Below are 7,154 nucleotides of genomic sequence, written 5' to 3'. Positions count from 1 at the left end.
TAGTTTCTAGAGAGAGAGGCTCTCTCCTCTCTCTTAGGATTTAGGATTTAGGATTAGGATTAGGATTCCTCTCAGTTTATGGTTATTTGTTCATTTCAGGTTCAATGTTCCTTTAATTTATGTTCTCTTCTACTTTTATTTACTCTATTACTTTAGTAGCTCTATTTCAGATCTAATTACTTATGTTGCTGACATGGCGGAAATTGGCAGATTAAGAAATTAATATAAGAGATACATTGCAAGTACAGTTCTCAATCAACAAAAATTCGCTTATCAATTTAGAAGGGTTGTCACAAAATTAGAATTAAAATACTGGGAGTATGAATCACAGGTCGTCTCCCAACGAGTTGCAGAAAGATGTGCTATTTTATTAATCAGATGTTTTCCAAAAGGGTTTGAGTTTGATGGACAGGAAATTAAATCAGAGAATTTATGTAATTTAAATAAAAACCTTGACCGGGAGTAGATTAGTCGGAAGTCCTATCCTTGTTGGAGTTCTCCCAAGATTAATTGATAATTGAAGGTTGTTCTGCTCAGTTATCCTTTACCAGATAAAGGAAAGTCAAGCAAGTTGGAAGTCAGTTTCTATTCACAAGTTCCAATTCTCTCTCTTGGGAAGGACTAGTGTCAGTGACTAGAGGGCGACCCAACGATAAACCCAATTATAATTTTACTCTTGAGCATTCCAACTCAAGGTTCTCCTTTCAACCAACTCCCAATCAAGTTATGGAACTACTCGCTCATTATGATTGTAAAATTCACAAAATAAGAAAGGGAAATAAAAGAAGACATGATAAATAATAATAAAAAAGATCAACTAAAAATGAAAATAGTTCTTGTATTAATAAACTCTAAAAATAATCCAATAGTAATTCTAAACAAATTAAAGATATGAAAGAGTAAGTGACAAGTAAGGAAACAAACTAGAATGATGAAGTCTTGACAGAGGTAATAACTCTTCTCAATATCCCAATCCAAAAAGCAATAAAAACAAAGTCCTAAGAACTATGAATATGTAGAGAGAAAACCTAGAGGAGGAGTAAATTCAGATCTAAAAACTAAAATTATGCGGAATGAATGTGGTTCCTGGTCTATGCATGTTCCCTGGCTCTAATATGCTTTTCTGGGCCAAAAATTGGGTAAAAAACATGGCCCAAAATCGCCCCCAGCAAATTCTGCAAATTCTGCAGATCGCGCACGTCACGCGATCGTGTCATCCACGCATTCGTGTCATCCAGTGTTTTGCCTTACCACGCGTGCGCGTCGTCCACACATTCGCGTCACTCATGCAGCTTTCAGTTCACGCATTGGCGTCAGGCATGCGAGTGCGTCACTCTGATTTCTCCATTTCGCGCGGTCGCGTGAGTCATGCGTCCGCGTCGCTTCTCGCTGGTCATCTCCTGAATTTCTTGCGTTCCTTCCATTTTTGCAAGCCTCTTTTCCAATCTCCAAGTCATTCATGCCCTATAAAGCCTGAAACACTTAACACATGGATCACGGCATCGAATGGAATAAAGGAGAATTAAAATACATAATTAAAAGTCTCTAGGAACCAAGTTTTCAACCATGGAGTAATTTTGGGAAGAAGTTGTAAATACATGCTAATCATATGAATAAGTGGGTAAAGATTTGATAAAACCACACAATTAAACACAATATACATATGAATGCAATGCAATGCAATGCAACCTATACATATGAATGCAACTATATGATTCTTGTCCACTTGGTTAAAAGTAAATAAGCTCTTCAAGACAATCACAAATCAAATTCCACTAATTCAATTCTTATACAGTAACAACAGATAAAAATGCAAGAAGGTAGCTCATGAAAGCAGGGAACATAGAATTTAAGCATTGAACCCTCACTGATGATGTATGTATGCTCTAATCTCTCTAGTGTATAAGGTAGTAACTCTATCCTTCTCTAATCATGCTTTCTAATTTTGTTCTTCACCTAACCAATCAACAACATTTAATGTACCAATGCAAACATCATGAGGTCTTTTCAAGGTTGTAATGGGGCCAAGGTAAGGGTAAGGGTACATATATGGCTAAGTAAGCTTATAAATTGAATCTTTAATTAACCTAAGCTTTCACCTAACACACATATATATTCTATATAACTTAAATTTCACACCTAGCTACCCAAAATTTCCCTTTCACATTCCATACTCATGTATCAACTTTTATTTTAATTTTATCACATGTGCATTGATCCTTGAATTTTAAATTAGCATTGGGGTAATTTTGTCCCCTTATTTATTTATTGAATATTTTTGAATTTTTTTTAACATAAAAATAAACACAGCTTATCAATGCACATGGATTTTTTTTATAAGTTCACATGAGTAGGTACCCAAATTCCCATTATATTATCATGACACATTCCCTTGTTATCCTTTGTTCCCACAATCTTCTCATATTCAATTTACAGGCAATTCTATCTTAAGCTAACCAAAGATTCAATTGAGATATATAATTGTTTTTCCACTTAAGGCTAGTGATGTGGTAAAGTATAGAACAAATGGGGTTTAAAGGCTCAAAGTGGCTAACAAAGGTAACTTAAGGGGTAGGCTTAATTTGGATAAGTGAGCTAAACAAATAATGGCCTCAATCATATGCCATCATATAAATATATTAAACATTGGACATATAGGATGAAACAAAATATAGATTACGATCATAGAGAAGTAAACACACAAGAATAAAATATTGATGGTTAAATAATGTAACCATGTAACTAAGCTCAAATCTTGTGGGTTGTGTGTTCTTAGCTTTTTAAACTATGTTCCAAATATAACTTCAAGCAAATTTAACATAAAAGTTTTGATTAAAATTAGTGAAATTTTGTTCTAAAAATAGGGTCTTAGAAGAAACTTATTATCTTTTCAATCAAGTAAAACATGCAACTAACCTATTACTATGCAATCTATCACATTCTAAAACAAAAAAAAATTGAAAAACTAACTAAATATCCTATTTTATTGATGTTAAGGAAGAGAAATTACCTCCGAAAGTCAGGTACTGACCGACCTCCCCACACTTAAGGTTTTGCACCGTCCTCGGTGCCATCTGTCAGGAACAAAGGTGGGCTGGTAGTAGTATCTCCACAGTCGGGACCGGCATGGCTCCCTGTGCTGGTAAATGAAGTGGAGTCCGGGGTGTCAGGGTCTTTGTATTTTCCCATAAGTAGCTCCTTGAGGTATGTGAATCGGCGCTTGTTACGGCGCTCTCTTAGCTTTGCTTTGTGTTCCTGCCGATCTAACCTCTCAAGTATCTGATGGAGCAGTTAGTTTGTTGTAGGTGCTTGAGGTGTTGAAGAAGGAATGTCTCTAGTCGGTTCAGTAGGTTGGCTTGTAGTGGCTGCTGGAGGTCTGATATATTTCCTGTTAGGGACGTACTGATCATCCCGTGGGAGCATGGCTTTGGTGTCTCCAGCTCTGTAGGAGACTCCGGCTGCTGAGACAAGATCGGAGACCAAGGCGGGAAAAGGTAAGTTACCCACAATTTGTACGTGTCCCATGGCATTTCGGATGTGTGTTGGTAAGTTTAGAAGCTGGTCTGTAAGGATGCACCATAGTAAAACAGCCATGTCTGCAGTGAAGGAGGACTTGTGAGTGCTCGGAAAGACGTAATGGGACATAATCTGTGCCCATACGCGAGCCTCCAAGGTAATTGCGGAAGCCGATATTCCCTTAGGATGGGAACGATGATATCCATAAATCCATCTGCTGCCAGGTAGTGTGATAACTCTGAGAACAGTGTCCCAGTCAAATTGGTACGTCTGGCGCTTGAGGGAGGCTTCTTGAAATGCGTCCAGTCCTTCTGGAGTAGGGGGAAGATCTAAAGCTCATTGAATGACCTCTTCTGTAATGGGGATTTGCTTCTGACGGACATAGACAGACTGCAGGGTTGGCAGGTGGAAATTAGAGTAGAACTCGACTACCCATGAAAGATTAACCTGCCGTGGCTGTCTCTGTAGGAAACCTCATTGTCTTCGTTCAATTTGCGGCTCAACAAATTCAGCAATACGGGTCTGGAGGATAAGAAGGTATTCGTTGTTGTAACTCTTTTCTGCCAGGATGGGGAACATCTGCTCACAGTAGCGGTTGGTAAATCGCGCAGTGTCCTTTGCTGGGAAGGCTTTCTCTTTTTCATCAACCTTTATAATCCTCTTAATTCTTTTTGTTGAGGGCTTAACTGCAGTTGAAGATGGCTCTACCACTAATGCTCTTTTTGTTCCTCTCCTCGCTGTTGATTTGGGAGTAGCTTTCTCCTTTCCTTTCTTGGTGGCCATCCTGAAAGAAAGAAAAGAGAAAGTATGTTAAAATGTCAAGGGTTAGGGCAAGGAAGAGAACGGGAAAGGTGGTAATCAATGCACATTAAAAGATGAATGATGTTAACACATGGTCATGACTACATGTGAAAAATCATCAATAGAAATATAGCAAGTGCATATGATGACAATTAAATGCAAGGTGTTTATTGGCATGCAGGCAAAGGCATGAGTAGCATAGATCAAGCATTCAATGTCCAAGTTAGATTACCAAGCCTTTCAAACTAATAACCTGGTTGTAATAACAATTATATTTAAATAATATAATATAAAAAGGGTTTTGTGAAAAGCAAGCATTTAGAGTAGTAGAATAAAAGATATAAAAAAACATTGTATAATGCCATACGAGCGTTTTCACAAACACATAGCATGCATGGTAAATAAGCTAATGAAAATAATAAATTGAACATGCAAGCAAACCTTTAAAAAGTAATATATAATTGTCAATAATTCCTTAATAGTCCACAAGCAAATCATAAGAAATAATAAAGACCAAAAAAAAAAAAAATTTTCAACACCAACTAAAAGAAAAGGAAAGAAAAAGAAAACATGGATAATGAAAGTGAAAAGAAAAAGAAAAGAAGAAGAAAACATAAAAATAAGAAGAAGAATAGAAAAGTAAGGAGGGAAGAAGAAAAGAAAAACCTTGATAATGGTGGTAAGAGAGAGAAAGTAGAAAGTGAGGAAGAAGGAAGAAGGAAGAAAGGGGAAGAAAGAAATAAGAAGGGAAAAGAAAAAGTAGGATTTGGGGAAGAGAAAGATAAGATATTTTGGTAGATATGGATATGTTGTGCGGCGCTAGCGACGCGGACGCGCAGGGTACGCGTTCGTGCGAATTGCGCTTATATGAATCGACGCGGACGCGTCGGTCACGCGGACGCGTTACTCGTTCTGTGCTACTGGCGCGAGGGCAGCCTCGCGCTCGCACAACTCTCTGTTCGAAACTCATTGTTGCCAAATTCCAGGGTGACGCGTTCGCGTGGTGGATACGATCGCGTGGATGGCCAATATTGGAAGATGACGCGGACGCGTGGGGCATGCGTTCGCGTGGTAGGGCCTGTGCGTCTAGCGCCATTCCAGCCCCACTCCATCACAACTTGCTGCCGTGCACCCTTTCTTACGTCAATTTTCAGGGCACGCGTTCGCATGTTTGACGTGGACGCGTGGGAGGCATTTTTCCCACATGACGTGGACGCGTCAGCGATGCGGTCGCGTGGGGCAATTTGTGCCAAAGGCTCGCCTCCAGCCACACTCTCGCGTGACTCTCTGTTCGATTTCTTTTTTTTCCTAACGCACATATGACGCGGACGCGTCGGCGACGCTGTCGCGTCGCGTGCCTTTTTTTTAAATGTAATATGCAAATGCAGATGCAAACTATAGGCACTAGTACTGAGAAGAGTTATTGAGAAAGGAAATAAAGAGATAAAAGAAAGAGACGATCATACCATGGTGGGTTGTCTCCCACCCAGCACTTTGCTTTAACGTCCTTAAGTTGGACACTCCGCTAGCTCAGTCTTCTGCTGTTGGTGGATCCTCCAAAAGGAGGATCTCTAGCTCTTTGGTTTTCGTCGCCTTCTCACCATGATATAGCTTTAAGCGATGTCCATTAACTTTGATGAATTCAGAGCTGGAAGGATGACTTATGTGGAAAACTCCGTATGGCTCGGCCTTCTCTACTCTATATGGACCTTCCCATCTTGATCTCAACTTGCCTGGCATGAGCCTCAGTCTAGAGTTGTAAAGGAGGACTAAGTCCCCAGGTTGGAACTCTCTCCTCTTGATGTGCTTATCATGCACAGCCTTCATCTTTTCCTTGTACAGCCTTGAGTTCTCATAAGCTTCTAGGTGAAGGCTTTCTAATTCTTGCAGTTGCAACTTCCTTTCAACTTTGGCTTTCTCAAATTCCATATTGCACTCCTTTACTGCCCAAAAGGCTTTGTGCTCTACCTCAACTGGGAGGTGACAGGCTTTTCCATAAACTAAGCGGAAGGGACTCATCCTAATGGGTGTCTTGTATGTCGTTCTGTATGCCCAGAGTGTATCTTGTAGCCTGGTGCTCCAGTCTCTTCTATGAGGTTTGACTATCTTCTGTAAGATACGCTTTATTTATCTATTTGACACCTCGGCTTGCCCATTAGTCTGGGGATGGTAGGCTGTTGCCACTTTATGAATTATCCCATGCTTCTTCAGTAATCCTGTTAGTCTCCTGTTACAAAAATAGGTGCCTTGATCGCTCACGATTGCTCGTGGTGATCCAAAGCGACAAATAATATGGTTTCTAACAAAGGAAACAACAGTGTTAGCGTCATCAGTGCGGGTAGGAATTGCTTCCACCCATTTAGAAACGTAATCTATAGCTAACAATATATAAAAATAACCATTAGAATTTGGAAATGGACCTATGAAGTCAATGCCCCAAACATAAAAAATTTCACAGAAAAGCATAGTCTGTTGAGGCATCTCATCCCTCTTGGATATATTACCAAACCTTTGGCACGGGGAACAAGATTTACAAAATTCAACAGCGTCTTTAAAAAGAGTAGGCCACCAGAATCCACAGTCTAAAATTTTTCTAGCTGTTCTTTGAGGGCCAAAATGTCCGCCACTCTCAGATGAGTGGCAAGCCTCTAAAATGGACTGGAATTCTGATTGAGGCACACACCGTCTAATTACCTGGTCAGTGCCACATCTCAAAAAATATGGGTTATCCCATATATAATATTTGGACTCGCTTTTCAGCTTGTCTCTTTGATGCTTAGTAAAGTTTGGAGGAAAGGTGCGGCTGACTAGATAATTAGCTACAGGTGCATACCAAT

The sequence above is a fragment of the Arachis hypogaea genome, chromosome 17 (assembly GCF_003086295.3).
Source record: "Arachis hypogaea cultivar Tifrunner chromosome 17, arahy.Tifrunner.gnm2.J5K5, whole genome shotgun sequence".
NCBI classification, from domain to species: domain Eukaryota; kingdom Viridiplantae; phylum Streptophyta; class Magnoliopsida; order Fabales; family Fabaceae; genus Arachis; species Arachis hypogaea.
The sequence above is the reverse complement of the archived record's forward strand: the minus strand, read 5'-3'. Positions refer to the sequence as shown.